Below are 16,025 nucleotides of genomic sequence, written 5' to 3' on the forward strand. Positions count from 1 at the left end.
GCAAGGGTGCCACCTTGCCACTCCCCACTTGGTGTCCCAAGTACACCACGGAACCCTGCCCGATCTGGCACTTGCTTACCTTGATCGTGAGGCCTGCTCAGCGCAGAGCCATCAACACTTCCCAGAGGTGGCGCAGGTGTTCGGGCCAGGTGGCGCTGAACACTGCGATGTCATCCAGGTAGGCGGCACTGAACGCATCCAGCCCAACCAGTACCTGGTTGACCAACCTCTGAAAGGTGGCAGGGGCATTCTTCATCCCAAATGGCATGACTCGGAACTGGAAGTGCCCATCTGGTGTAGAGAATGCTGACCTCTCTTTGGCCCCATCGGTCAAGGCGATCTTCCAGTACCCAGACGTTAAATCAACCGTGCTGAGGAACCGGGCAGCCCCCAGCCGATCAATGAGCTCATCAGCTCTGGGGATGGGGTGCGCGTCAGTCTTCGTTACTGAATTGAGTCCTCTGTAGTCCACACAGAACCGGAGTTCAGGTGTGGCTCCCGGCGCAGCAGCTTTGGGGACCAAGACCACGGGGCTGGACCAAGGACTGCTGGAGGACTCAACCACCCCTAGCGCAAGCATTTTGGAGACCGCCTCCTTGATGCAAGCTCTGACCCTGTCAGTTACCCTGTAAGCCTTGTGATTCACAGGTAAGCTGTCTCCTGTGTCCACATCATGGACGCACCAATCTGTGACACCAGGAACCAGGGAGAATCTGTCGGAAAACTGCCCCAGCAAGTGGCGGCAATCTTCCTGTTGTTTGGGCGTCAGGGTGGGTGAGAGGTTAACTCCATCCACTGACCCATCTTTCTCAGAGGCCACTAAGAGGTCAGGAAGAGGCTCGGTCTCCTCTTCCATTCCATCATCAGTGGCCAGCAGCATGCCCACTTCGGTCCTCTCTAAGTGGGGCTTAAGGCGGTTAACATGTAGGACCCTCAAAGGGTTCCTGGGAGACTGCATGTCCACCAAGTAGGTGATAGGACTTTTGCGCTCCACAACCTCAAATGGACCTGTCCACTTATCCTGAAGTGCACAAGGCTCCACTGGGGCCAAGACCCACACCTTTTGTCCAGGTTGAAGCTCTACCAGAGTGGCATTCCGGTCGTACCACCGCTTCATCTCCTCCTGGCTGGCTTCCAGATTTGCCTCAGCAAGTTGCCTGAAACGCCGAGTCTGGTTTCGGAAGGCCAGCATGTAGCTGTATACATTCTGGGGAGGTTTCCTGGGAGATTGCTCCCAGCCTTCCTTTACCAAACTCAGAGGTCCTCTTACCGGGTGACCATACAGAAGCTCAAAGGGGCTGAATCCTAGAGACTTCTGTGGCACCTCTCGGTAAGCGAAGAGCAGGCATGGCAAGAGGACGTCCCACTTACGCCTCATTGGACCGTCCAGGCCCATGATCATGCCTTTGAGGGTTCGGTTGAATCTCTCAACCAACCCATTTCCTTGGGGGTGGTAAGGAGTGGTGAACTTGTAAGTTACCCCACACTCCTTCCACAGGGATTTCATATATGTGGATATGAAATTGGTCCCCCTGTCGCTCACCACCTCTAGAGGGAATCCCACTCGGGAGAAAATTCCCATCAGTGCCCGTCTCACCACGGGGGCCGTCACTGTCCTCAGAGGGATGGCTTCAGGGTACCGGGTGGCATGGTCCACCAAGACCAGGATGAACCTGTTGCCCAGGGCTGTCTTGGGGTCCAGAGGCCCCACAATATCAATACCCACTCGCTGGAATGGCGTACCGACCAAAGGGAAAGGTTGCAGAGGAGCCTTGTGCTTCCCTCCGCTCTTACCACTTGCCTGGCAAGTCTGACAGGTTCTGCAGTAGGAATCTGAATTCTTGTGCATTTGGGGCCAGTAAAAGTGGGTGACAAGCCTGTCATAGGTCTTGTCCATCCCCAAATGTCCTGCTAACGGCACATCATGAGCCAGCCCCAGTAGGAAGGTTCTGAACTTCTGGGGTACCACCAGCACACGGGCTGACCCAGGTTCAGCAGCCTTAGGCTCGGAATACAGGAGGTCACTCTCCCAGTACACGTAGTGTGTTTTGGCCTGAACACCATTGGCCTGGTCTGCAGCCTGCTGCCGCATACCCACGAGAGAAGGGCATTCTTTCTGCTCCCTGCAGAATTCCTCCCTGGAGGGACCTCCTTCTTGCTGCCAATGGGTCAGCTCAGGCAAGTCTCCCAGTTCGTCAATCTGTTCCCCGGTAGGCTCCAGAGCATCCCCCTCAGGGTCTGCTTCCTCCTGGGCCGTGGGAACTTCGGGGGCCGGTTTCCCGCGCCTCCTGCGCCTTCTCCCTAAGGCCGGTTCCTGGACCTCTCCCTCAGGCTCCAGGACCCTCTCAACACCCCTACTGGCTGCCATGGACCGGGTGGTCACGCACGCCCAGTCGGGTAGACCCACCATCCTCAGATGCGTGGTCTTCTCCACCTTTTCCCAAGGGGAGCTCTCCAGGTCGTTCCCTAGCAGACAGTCTACAGGCATGTCAGTTCTCACAGCGACTTGTAGAGTACCAGAGACCTCCCCCCACTCAAAGGGAACTTGAGCCATTGGACAACGACTCTCTATGTTGTCAGCATTGACAACCCTACAGTAGGCATTGGGTACAATCTGCTCTTGAGACACCAGGTGTTGCCTCACCGAGGTCACGCTGGCTCCTGTATCTCTAAGAGCCTCAACCTTCTTTCCATTGATGGTCACTACTTGCCCATATTTCTTAGTGTTAGAGGGTAAGTAAGTGTCGGGGACCATCTCACTGTCTCCTAGCGAGACTAGGGTCATCTGCCCGGGACCCCCACCCTACTGGACTGCTACCTCCTCCCCAAAGTTAACACTAGCTACTTGCCGGGGTGGAGCACCAGTGGGTGCGGTCTTACCAAACAGGCGACACTTAGGATCAGAGGCAATGTGACCCGGGTCACCACACCTATAACAATTGAAGGGCCCCTTTGGAACAGGTCTACCTGTCGGGGCCCCGTTCTGCTGCGGGGGTGGGGGAGGCTGAGAACCCTTCTGCTGCTTCCCTTGGGAATTACTTTGGGGGCCTTTTTGGAACCCCTTCTGTTTACCCCTGTCCCCCCCACTCTTCTGCTGGGGACCCTGCCCACCTTTGGCGGAGTCTCCCACTTGACCCTTGTGGACCCTGGTGCTGAGCCAGCGGTCCGCCTCCTCAGCAAGCTTCCTCGGGTTGGACAGCTTGCTATCAATCAGGTGCTGGCGTAGCTCAGGAAAACATTGACTGGACAAGTGCTCCCATGCAATTAAATCAAGCAGCCCTTGATAATCATTCACTTTGCTACCCTTCACCCAACCATCCAGCGCTCTGCAGAAAAAGGTCACATACTCCACATACGTACTCTCAGGGATCTTCTTCGTCTCCCTGAACCGCTGTCTATATAGCTCCGGAGTTAACGCATACCTGTTCATTAAAGCTTCCTTCATATGGGGGTATGAGGCTTGGAGATCTAAGGGTAAATCTAACAGTGTGTCAGGCCCTTCAGCAAGGAACCTTCCCCACAACCCCGCTCCCCAGTCTTTCTCAGGGACCCGGTGTGAAGACATGGCCACCTCGTAGGCTCTAAACCACTGCCCTATGTCATCCTTTCTAAAATACTCCTTTACTACATCTTTGGGGATGTACACCTTGGACTCTACCTGCACTGGTGGAGTGCTGCCACCAGAAGGAGCGGTGTCCAAACTTTTCGCCTTCAGCTCCAACTCCTTCAATCTGATATCATGATCCATTTGGCGTTGTTGTGCCTCCAGGGCCAACTTCTGCTTTTCCATTTCCATTTGTCCTGCCAACTTTGCCATCTCCATTGCATGCGCCCTGTCTGCTGCCCTGTCTGCCAGCTCCTCTGGCGACCGGACTCTGCTGGGCTCCTCAAGGTTGTCGGGTGGAACGATGTCCCCCGCATTCCGTGGGTCTCTTGACTCCTTCCAGGCTCTCAACGCCTTGGTGTACTGGTTCTTCCTCTTGAATCCAGCATGGGGGACTCTGAATTTTACACTGTAGCCTTTCAATTGCTCCATCGTGTAGCCTTCCAGTCTCTCCCAATCCACCTCATCTATTCCAGAAATCACAGAGAGTGCTCTCCCAGCGGAGAGTGAGCTAGGCATGGTTGCAGTAATGGCAGATGTCTCAACAAAGTTCAAAAATTAAAAACCTGTGGCTGCGTTATTTGGTCTGCTCTCACTATCTGGTGATTAATAATTCACTGTATGCAAATCACAAGTGCAAATCCGAAATCCCAGCCGCTGCCACCAATGTTAGAGTCGGGGATCTCTGGTTGGTGCAAGGTTGCCCTTGTGTCAAGCAGGAACCCTCTCCTCCACGTCAGGGCGCAGGATAACCCCTCGCGAATGACCCTTGCTCACCCTCTAGGTGCGTGGCGTGAGCAGCCAAGGCGATCCCTCAGGCGTTGTTGGTTAAGCACTTATAATCACACACACAGCAAATACATCAATCCCCCCAGAAACGGACACCAGACTGGGATATATATAAAAATACGCTTCTTTATGTAAAAATAGGTATATATATCTCAGCAGACTTATCACAAGACCAATAACGTTTTCGCTAGGCCACCAGGTTATGAAGCAGGCAAATGTTCTTTGTTCGTAGTTTCAAATGGATACTTTGTAGTCTCTCGCAAATGTTACTTGTAGTTTCCAGTACTCACAGAGATCGGCTCCTGCTAACGGGGAAATAAGGCGTTGCGGGCCCCGAGCCCGATACTGGAACTTCTTTCGTGAGGTGGAGAGTCGGCACAGGTCGGTGCGACTCTCAGCTTGAGAAGTGGTCTTGGGTCCTCGATCAGCGGGTGTGGGCAGGTAGGCAGGCGCGGCCAGCGACCCTCAGCACGGCGGTGCAGGGGGGTCTCCACAGCGGGGGCGGCGCGGCCTGAGATGTCCGGGGATAGCGAAGCGGGGTCACAGGGCACAGTCAGTGCAGCTGGATGACCCGGCGTAGATCACAGTCGTCTGACGGTTTCCGGCGGGAGGGGTGATAGTGCGTTCAGCGCGCTCCAGTGGCAGGCGGTGACAGGGGTGCAGGCGGCCTAGCCCGGGGACAGAGAGCGGCTCCGGACGGAGCGGGGCTCTCACGGGGTTGCGGCAGGCGAGCTCCTGAGTGTCACGGCCCTAGGAGGTGCGATGAGGGGCGCAGTCTCTTTTCCAGCGGGATGCCCACACGGCTCGAATCGGAGGACGAGCAAAAGCACAGAGAACCCACTGGTCCTGGGGTTCAGTTCAGGGGGCAAGCTCAGATCAAGCCCTTGGAGAATGTTTAAAGCACAAAGCAGCAAAGTCTTTTCAGTAGTCTCTTCCTCTCCTTTCTCAGCAAGGCAAGCAGCAGGCCAGCTCCTCCGGCGTCTTCTTCTCCTTCTAGTCGGGCAGAGGTTCTTTGTGGTAAAACAGGATTCTGATTTCTTAGGAGCCAGGCTCCTACTTTTATACCATGAGTCTTTTGTTCTTTAGCGCCAGGGGGCCTAGGCCTGGCTCAGTCCAGTTCTGGAGCACTTTGTTATGGTGACTCTGCTCTTTCCTTTCAGCAGCAGGGCAGAGACATCAGCCGCCCCACAGGGGGCGGCGCCGGCTTTGTGGTGGCAGAGCACAGGTCTATTCAAGAGTCAAGGTGTACTCCTCCCACCCATCCTGGTGTCATCTCCCGGCCCACCACCTGGCAGCCAACCTGTCTCTGGGGATCCCCTCACCCTGCTCCTTACTGTTGCTAGGCAGAACACACACACACACAGCAGAGGCGGACTGAGATGGTCAGGTCAGTAAATACTAACTTTCTAAAAGTGGTATTTACAAACCCAGGATATTAAAATAAACTTGACTACAAGAAGTATTTTATTATTCTGAGTTCAGGCATACTAAACTTGACACTCTACCATGCTCTCTGAGTCCACTGGGGTCACAGCGTTGGCGTGATCCCAGCAGCCCATTCTGGCCTATGGAGAGCAGGTAGCCTTCAATAGTGAAAAACGGAAAGGGCTGTAATTCACTACTAAGACATGCCACGCACATCAGGGCATGTCCTACCTTATGCCTACAATGCACCCTGCCCTCGGGCCTACCAGAGGGGTGGCTAATATGTAGGTAAGGGAAGGTTTAGGGACTGGCAAGTGGGGGCACTTGCGCAGTCAGCGCGACGGTCCCGGACCGCGCACAGGGTCTGCGGTGGCAGACCCTAGACACATTTTACAAGGCCGCTTCCTGTGGGGGGCGCAACCAGCGCTGTAAGCCCACCAGCAGCATTGGCATTCACAAGCCCTGGCACCCCTGGTGCGCTCTACTGGGGACTGACGGTGAATCCAATAAGCCAATCATGAACATCAATTACAGGTACACTTTACCTAGGGAGCACTTGCACTGCGGCACGGATTAGCCGTGGCGCAGTGCCCTGAGCGGACAACACCAGCAAAACAATCGAGGCACACCATCAAAAAGTGGAAGGGAAACTCACGCCAAGGTGCCAGGTCTAACACAACTTTATCTCCCGATACATGAGGTCCTTATGGCAACAGTGCGGGCTGTCCTATAAGTTCACCACCCCGTACCACCCCCAAGGAAACGGCCTGGTAGAGCGGTTTAACCGGACTCTGAAGGGGATGATTGCAGGCCTGGAAGAGCCCCTCTGGCGTAAGTGGGACCTCCTGCTCCCCTGCCTCCTATTCGCATACCGAGAAGTTCCCCAGAAATCCTTGGGTTTCAGCCCCTTTGAGCTACTCTACGGGCACCCCGTCATGGGGCCCCTCAGCCTGGTCAAGGAAGAGTGGGAGGCGGCGCCCCGAGACCCCCCCCGAGATGTGTTCCGTTACGTCCTGACCCTCTGAAATCAGACTAGGAGGTTCCGGGAGATGGCAGAGGCCAACCTGGAGGCGAGTCAGGAGGAGATGAAGCGCTGGTACGACCAGAACGCCGCGCTAGTCGAGTTTCAGCCGGGCCAGCTGGTGTGGGTCATGGCCCCCGTGAAACCCTGCGCTCTCCAGGATAAATGGACCGGGCCCTTCAAAGTAGTTGAGCGGAAGAGCCCGGTCACGTACTTGGTAGACGTCCAGTCACCCCGGGACCCCCTCCGGGTCCTCCACGTGAACCGCCTCAAGCCCCACTTTGTGCGGACGGAGCTGAGCCTCCTACTGGCCACTGATGACGGGTCCGAAGAAGAGTCAGATCCTCTCCCTGATCTTCTGCGCACCTATGAGAAGGACGGCTCCGTAGAGGGAGTGAACCTCTCCCCGTCTCTCACTCCCCAGCAACGTGAGGATTGCCGCCAGCTCCTAGGGCAGTTTCCGGACCTTTTCTCCCTGGTCCCCAAGGTCATCGACTGGTGTGTCCATGATGTGAATACCGGGGACAGCCCGCCAGTGAGGCACCGAGCCTACCGAGTCCCTGATCGGGTCCGGTCCTGTATCCAAGCCGAAGTCTCGAAAATGTTGACCCTAGGCGTGATCGAACCCTCAGACAGCCCCTGGGCCAGCCCCGTGGTCCTGGTCCCAAAAGCAGCTGCCCGCGGAGTCGCCCCGGAACTCCGCTTCTGCGTGGACTACCGGGGCTGCTCGGTTCCTCAGCACCTTCGACCTCACCTGCGGCTACTGGCAAATTGCGCTCACAGAGGGAGCCAAGGAGCGGTCCGCCTTCTCCACCCCGGATGGGCACTATCGCTTTCGCGTGATGCCCTTCGTGATGAAAAATGCCCCGGCCACCTTCCAGCGACTGGTAAATAGAGTCCTGGCCGGGCTGGAAAAATTCAGCACTGCATATTTTGACGATATTGCAGTTTTTAGTTCCGAATGGAGTGAGCACCTCCAGCACCTCCGGAGGGTGCTAACCGCCCTACGCCAGGCGGGCCCCACCATGAAAGCCAGCAAATGCCAGATTGGGCAAGGTTTGGTAACCTACCTGGGGCACCAGGTCGGAAGCGGGCAGGTCGCCCCTCTACAGCCCAAAATCGACGCCATCCTAGCCTGGGAGCCCCCACTACCCAAACAGAGGTCCGAGCCTTTCTGGGCCTCACGGGCTACTACCGGAGATTCATCCGGAATTACGGCAGCCTGGTCGGTCCCCTCACGGGACTCACGTCCAAGAAGCAGCCCAAGAAGGTGCAGTGGTCCCCTGCCTGCCAAGAGGCGTTCAATGCCCTGAAAATGGCCATGTGTACGGCCCCCGTCCTCCAGGCCCCCGACTACTCCAAAGAGTTTGTGGTACAAACTGATGCCTCCGAGCATGGCATCGGGGCAGTCCTCTCCCAGGTAAATGAACAGGGTCTAGACCAGCCCGTGGCCTTCCTCAGCTGTTGCCCCGGGAACAGAGATGGAGTACCATTGAGTGCGAGGCGTTCGCCGTAGTCTGGGCCCTCAAGAAACTACACCCTTACCTGTTCGGCACCCATTTCAGGGTCCAAACCGACCTTAGCCCCTTGCGATGGCTCACGCAGATGCGTGGAGAAAACCCCAAGCTTCTGCGGTGGTCAATCTCCCTCCAGGGGATGGATTTCACCGTGGAACATCGCCCTGGTACAGACCACGCCAACGCCGATGGCCTCTCCCGGTTCTTCTGCCTCAGCGAAGACCACCCCCAAGAAGATGGTTAGTTCTCTCCGGCTTTCAGCTGGGGGGGACGCGTGTTAGACCCGGCCCTCGTAACATAGTCAGACCTGACCCCTGCACCCCACACCAGCCCCGAGCCCACGGCCTAGCCGATCCTTCCCACCCGAACACACACACCCGACCCGGACTTCCCGCGTCCGTGGCCTTCCTCCTTGGGCCACCCCAGGCCCGCGTGCCCACTTCATGCACCAAGATGGCTGCCGGCCCCAGCGCGACCCTAGCCTATAGGCGCCACTCCGGCTGGAGGACATCGCGCTCCCCTTGGGATGAGAAAGGGAGGAGCAGTTTCCATCACACCTCCACGCTTCCCTGGGAAGGTGGGTTTCGATCGACCCGCCGGCCTCCCCGAGGGCTGGCTCCACGCCTGCTGGGTGTCTGGGGCTCCTCCCGACCCGGCCCTGAAAGGATCAAAGGACAATGGCAGGAAACCCCCAACAAGCAACCCCCAGGTGACAAGACCCCTGCCTGCACAGACTCCGGACATCAAAGAGGAGTCGCCCTATAACAAGGGGTGCTCTGGGACTGTCCGGCAGATTTGCCTTGGAACACCTGAGCCCTGCTGAGTGACTTGCGGCTCCCCGAAGATCGTAAGACCTCCGAACTTGGGCTTGAGCCCTGCTGAGTGACTCGCGGCTCCCCGAAGATCGTAAGACCTCCGACTTTGTGCTTGAGCCCTGCTGAGTGACTCGCGGCTCCCTGAAGATCGTAAGACCTCCGAACTTGTGCTTGAGCCCTGCTGAGTGACTCGCGGCTCCCTGAAGATCGTAAGACCTCCGAACCTGTGCTTGAGCCCTGCTGAGTGACTCGCGGCTCCCCGAAGATCGTAAGACCTCCGAACTTATACTCGAGCCTGCTGAGTGACTCGCAGCTCCCACAGACTCTCTTGGTCCCGCCGGACCCCACGACGACAAGCGTATCCCCCAGCTCGAGGATTGTGAGCTGTGCGCCGGGTACGCTCCTGCATTTGATTCCTATCCCCAAAGACTGTCCCGCTACCTCCTAACCCCCCTCCAAGACCTTGTGAGCCCGCGCTCTACTTGTATATATTTTGCCTTGCTGATCATAAAGATCCTACCACTCCGATCTGATAAAGATTTGCTCTTAAGAACTCCTCGTGTAGTGTCTCTCTGTCGTGTGGTGCCGAGTGTACGATCCTAGATACGAGGTTCCTCCCCGAGGAGTCTCCAGCCAGTGCCCGGCTACGAAACCTCGAGGGTGAGTCTCAGGGCAGTCAGGGCCCCTTCCGGGCCCCTCTGAGGTCGCCTTCTAACAGACACGTCATCGTGTGCTGACTCAGCGTTACAGGCACGGACACGTTTGGAAGTCTCCTTAGGGTAAGGGATGCATCAGGGGTGTATTGGGTGTGGCAGTTGTTCACGATGTATGCACACTGCCCCTTTCGATGTTTGGTTCCTCTGCAGACATGTTGCATCACCATGGTACACATGACATGCAGCCGGGTACACCTGAATAGATGGTCAGACTTGTTGACAGTCATCAGTGATGGGATAGTGGATTGTGATGATGGCATCAATGTGTGTAACACTGCCCTCGGACACATACGGTTTGCATTGGCTTGACATGCTGTGGGACTTCCACATCAGCGGATCAATGGTGTATGGCAGGCTCTCCGTGAGCAGCTGGGGGTGTTTAGCTGTTAGCCGACACTTGTGTGCCAGTTCCATGGCTATCACGCATTTGTGCTGCAGAAGGGGGGTGCCAGTGTTGGACCCACATGTTACTCCACATGAACTGTTCATGTGTACTTCAAGTTGCCTCTGCAATCCCGAATACATGACTAATAAAGGTGTCCCTATGCCTCCAAGGTGCCTCTTCTCAGTCAATGCTGGTGTGTTGCCACGGTGCATCCGGCATGTCTGGCATGGTTTTCCCTGATAGTGGCTATGTGTCTATGTGTCGAGTAGCAAGATGCAAGCTGTGTGTGTGGGATGAGACTGTGTATTGTGCATGATGTCCATGACTGTGTGGGTATTGTGACTTGTGCCATCCCCATGCATCCAACGTTGGCCAGGCCCCCATTATCTGCATCCACCGGACTCAAGCTTGCAGGACATGGTTCTGCCACCTGTCTACACATACCTGGGTGCCCCCCAGGACACTGGACATGATCCCTGACCTCTGCGCATGACTGTTGCTGTACTCAATATGTCTGTCGGCACGGTTGTGTGGCCACCCCGTCAGCTGGTAGGGCCCATCACGGGTGTGTATGGTGCTCCATGTCTGTCTTGCCTAATACACTGTGACCCGTGTGTCCTGTGCCAGACTCAGGCCCCAGGGTGTGGATGGTTGAAGTCAAAAGAGAACTCAGGCATGTTTAGACTTTACAAGACACATGTAAGGTAATAATGCAACCAGCAGGCATCTTCTCTTCATGGTGTGACCTTTTATTTTAGTGTGGGGGGGGGGGGGTATGACATAAGGGGCTTTCCGGGTGTTTGAAACCCAAAGTTCAGTAGGGGAGTTGGTGTCCTTGCCATTTGAAATCCTCAGAGTCCATGCCACAGTCTTTGTCAACATTGGTCAGACAGTGACCAGCAAGGCCATGTGGCAGAGAATGTCTTTTGATGCTGTGCTGCTGTTGCTCCAGTGGGCCAGGTGCCAGGCCAGGTGTCCTGGGAGATGGTGCTGTAGCGCCGACCCTCACGGTCTTTTCCGTGGACGACCCGCCCTCCTGCGGGGACCCTCAGAAGCAGGCCGTGACGATGTTTGGGATGCTCCATCGGATGTTTCCTCCTCCTCCTCCTGATCCCTCCCTGTGGGTGGTGATGTTCTACGCCTTCTGGCACAGGGAGGGTTGCCCATGTTGTCGGCCATCCGACGGAGTGTAGTGTGAATTCCCGTGTACACCGTCACGAGCTCAGCCTGTCTGTCCTCCATCCTCCGTTGGTGTTGCAGTAGACAGGCATGTAGCTCCGCATGTTGCTGGGCCTGCTGGGTCTTGATCCCCTCGAGGACGGACACAACCTGGGCCATGCCCGTGGTGTCCTGCCGGTATGTGTCCAGGATGTTTCGGACATGGGAATATACCGGATCCCCAGCCAACTGGTCAGGCTGGCGCCTCCGCCGTCCTCAACTCCCACCACCCCTGCCCACTTGCACCTGGCCTGCCCTTGTGGGCACATCGGGTCTCCGGGAACCCTGAGGGGTGGCATTGGTGTTGTCGCCTGCCTCCTCCTGGGTGCCCGGGACACTGTGTCCCTCCTGGCCAGCCTGGCTGCTTTGGGGTGGTGGGGCAGGGATCCTGGGTGTCTCCTGGGATGTGGCAGGAGTGGGGGTGGTGGTTGGCCCCGTTGTACCTGACGCAGGTGCTGCAGGTCGTTGGACACCAGAGGGGCCAGGTTGGTCGGGGTCGTCCACAGAGTGGTGAGAGTCGTCGCTGCCGGTGGGATCGGCCTCCCGCAGAGCCGGGTCCTGTGAGTCTTCCCCCCCAGTGTTGGGGGGTGAACCACGAGGTTGACCTGTGTGTGAGAGAGACAATGTTCATTTTGGTCCATGCAACATCCATGTTTCATCAGTTTCAAAGTTGGAACATTTCCTCTGGGAATTTGGATCTGTCTTGCATTCCACTCACAGTGCACTTGTGCATGGGTGTGTCCCTTGGGCACAGCTTTGGCGCCTTTAACTATGTGTGGCACAGTCTTACTTGCTGCGTCAAGTGTGACTGCAGTCAGCAGTGGAGTGGGCAGGTGTGGCGAGCCGTGCATTGGCGCCTTCCTTGTTGCACTGTACGTGGGCACATGAAGTTGTTCCACACACTTATATGATGCAGGTAGCTGTTGTTGTGCTCATGCACAGGTTGTGACATGGCCCTGTGTTTTGCCATGGAGGAGAGGGGGGGTGCTGGCACTGGCCACCCTTGTCTACATGCACGCAGTCCACCTGCTGACGAGCAGACATTCCCACACACCACATGGCTGATTTGCTCTCCCTGTGTCTCCCTCCCTCTCTGTCCCCCTCTCCCTCCCTCTGTGTGTCAGCCTCCTCCCTCTGTCCGTCTTCCTGTGTCTCCCTCCCTCTCTGTCCCCCTCTCCCTCCCTCTCTGTCCCCCTCTCCCTCCCTCTGTGTGTCAGCCTCCTCCCTCTGTCCGTCTTCCTGTGTCTCCCTCCCTCTCTGTCCCCCTCTCCCTCCCTCTGTGTGTCAGCCTCCTCCCTCTGTGTGTCAGCCTCCTCCCTCTGTCCGTCTTCCTGTGTCTCCCTCCCTCTCTGTGCCCCTCTCCCTCCCTCTGTGTGTCAGCCTCCTCCCTCTGTCCGTCTTCCTGTGTCTCCCTCCCTCTCTGTCCCCCTCTCCCTCCCTCTGTGTGTCAGCCTCCTCCCTCTGTCCATCTTCCTGTGTCTCCCTCCCTCTCTGTCCCCCTCTCCCTCCCTCTGTGTGTCAGCCTCCTCCCTCTGTCCGTCTTCCTGTGTCTCCCTCCCTCTCTGTCCCCCTCTACCTCCCTCTGTGTGTCAGCCTCCTCCCTCTGTCCGTCTTCCTGTGTCTCCCTCCCTCTCTGTCCCCCTCTCCCTCCCTCTGTGTGTCAGCCTCCTCCCTCTGTGTTTCAGCCTCCTCCCTCTGTCCGTCTTCCTGTGTCTCCCTCCCTCTCTGTCCCCCTCTCCCTCCCTCTGTGTGTCAGCCTCCTCCCTCTGTCCGTCTTCCTGTGTCTCCCTCCCTCTCTGTCCCCCTCTCCCTCCCTCTCTGTCCCCCTCTCCCTCCCTCTTTGTGTCAGCCTCCTCCCTCTGTCCGTCTTCCTGTGTCTCCCTCCCTCTCTGTCCCCCTCTCCCTCCCTCTGTGTGTCAGCCTCCTCCCACTGTGTGTCAGCCTCCTCCCTCTGTCCATCTTCCTGTGTCTCCCTCCCTCTTTGTCCCCCTCTCCCTCCCTCTGTGTGTCAGCCTCCTCCCTCTGTCCGTCTTCCTGTGTCTCCCTCCCTCTCTGTCCCCCTCTCCCTCCCTCTCTGTCCCCCTCTCCCTCCCTCTGTGTGTCAGCCTCCTCCCTCTGTCCGTGTTCCTGTGTCTCCCTCCCTCTCTGTCCCCCTCTCCCTCCCTCTGTGTGTCAGCCTCCTCCCTCTGTCCATCTTCCTGTGTCTCCCTCCCTCTCTGTCCCCCTCTCTCTCCCTCTGTGTGTCAGCCTCCTCCCTCTGTCCATCTTCCTGTGTCTCCCTCCCTCTCTGTCCCCCTCTCCCTCCCTCTGTGTGTCAGCCTCCTCCCTCTGTCCGTCTTCCTGTGTCTTCCTCCCTCTCTGTCCCCCTCTCCCTCCCTCTCTGTCCCCCTCTCCCTCCCTCTGTGTGTCAGCCTCCTCCCTCTGTCCGTCTTCCTGTGTCTCCCTCCCTCTCTGTCCCCCTCTCCCTCCCTCTCTGTCCCCCTCTCCCTCCCTCTGTGTGTCACCCTCTGTCACCTCAGCCCAGCTTCCTGGGCACACACTGTTAGCAGATCTTTGAATGGCCCTTGGCTTGTTGATGTGAGTTTGTTTCTGATCTCCAGGCACCCATTGGGTGTAGTGTCTGTGTCTGCGCTGCTGCTGTGGTGGTGTGTGCTGCCACTCTTTCACAGTGTTGGCTGTTCATTAGCTGCTGTCATGTGCAAAACAGTGCCTTCACCCCCATGTGTTAATGCAAGGCGTCCGCCATTTGCTGGCGAGTCTTTCCTGTGTGGGGACACACTGTTTGTCTGGCTGTGACCTAGGCCATATGGGCAGAGGGCATTGTTGTCTGCTTCTGAGATGCACTATGTGATTTTTTGGGCCCACCCTCCCGCCATCCGGGTTACCGTGTCATGTGTTGGTGTCTTCTGTGGCCTGTGACTTGACATTGTCCAGCTGGGTGCATGGGGCATGGTGGCGCCAGTGGCATGTGCGTGGTCATGGAGTGTGGTTGAGTCATGCAATAGCTTGGGGTGGTAGCGTGCCTGTTTGAGAGTTTGGTTGTGGATGACGTTCCCCCCATGTGAGGTGCGTTGTTTGTGTACTCACCCGGGTCTCGGAGTCCTCCTAATCCTTCGACTGCCTCCACCGGCAGTATGGCCATCACCCTCTCCTCCCAGGGATGGTAGTGTACGGGTCTGCGGGACGGCCCTCCTCCAGTGACGTTGGCCTGGTTGTGTTCATCCGTCATCTTGGCTCGGATCCTCCTCCGCAGATCGTACCACCTGGCTTGGCATTCCTGCTTGTTCCTTCTGGAGTCCGCAACAGCATTCACAGCATCGACGATGGTCTGCCACATGGCTATTTTTGCTGAAATGCTGGTCTGTCTGACCAATGTTCCAAAGAGGTGTGGCTCGACTCTGAGGATTTCATCGACAAGGACCTCCAACTCTCGGTTACTGAACTTTGGATTCTTGTTAGTGGGCATGGTGAGGGGTGTGGGTGTGGATGGGGGGGGTGTGTGGATGGTTGTGGGTGTGTGGGTGTGGTTGTGCAGGTTTGTGTGTGAATGTGATGAGGGGGTGTTTGTGAAGGTGGTTGTGTGAAGGTGTGCAAGTGTAAGGTGTGGTAAAGCTTCTAGTTTGGTGCTGTAGGTTGTCTGTGGGGTCTGGCAGCAGTGAGTCTGTTGCAAAGGCTCATGGTTTGTGTGTTTGGGCCTTTTTTATTGGTCCATTGGTGGGTGTGGCTGTGTTTGAAGTTTGGGTGGGTGTGTTATAAGGAGTGGTGGTGTTTTGGGCCTCTGTTTGTTTTTGGCAGTTGCAGGTCAGTGAATGTGTTGTTTTAGTGGTTGTTGGACATGTTTAGTGGCTTTGTGCCATTCGAATGGTGTATTCTTGTGTTGTTTTGGTTTGTCCTGGTTGTGTACATGCGTTTTTAGCTTGTGTACGGGGTGTACATGGGCCATTTTGTTGTACAGTGTTGTCCTTGTGTGTGGCTTGGTACGACTCGTACATGCGGTTGTGATGTTGGGGCCTGGGGTGCGCTCCCTACTTAGGATGTTGTGGTGGGGGTACGACTCTGACATACACGGGTGTACATACACGGGTGGGGGTACGACTCTAATGTACACGGGTGTACATACACGGGTGGGGGTACGACTCTAATGTACACGGGTGTACATACACGGGTGGGGGTATGACTCTAATGTACACGGGTGTACATACAGGGGGGGTACGACACGTACAGGGGTGTACATACATGGAGGGGTATGACACGTACAGGGGTGTACATACACGGGGGGTACGACCCGTACACGGGTGTACATACACAGGTGGAGGTACGACTCTAATGTACACGGGTGTACATACACGGGGGTAGGACACGTACACGGGTGTACATACACGGGTGGGGGTATGACTCTAATGTACACGGGTGTACATACACGGGGGGTACGACACGTACAGGGGTGTACATACACGGGGGGTACGACACGTACAGGGCTGTACATACACGGGGGGTACGACACGTACACGGGTGTACATACACGGGTGGGGGTA

Source organism: Triturus cristatus, chromosome 5_1 (assembly GCF_964204655.1).
Source record: "Triturus cristatus chromosome 5_1, aTriCri1.1, whole genome shotgun sequence".
Lineage (NCBI taxonomy): Eukaryota > Metazoa > Chordata > Amphibia > Caudata > Salamandridae > Triturus > Triturus cristatus.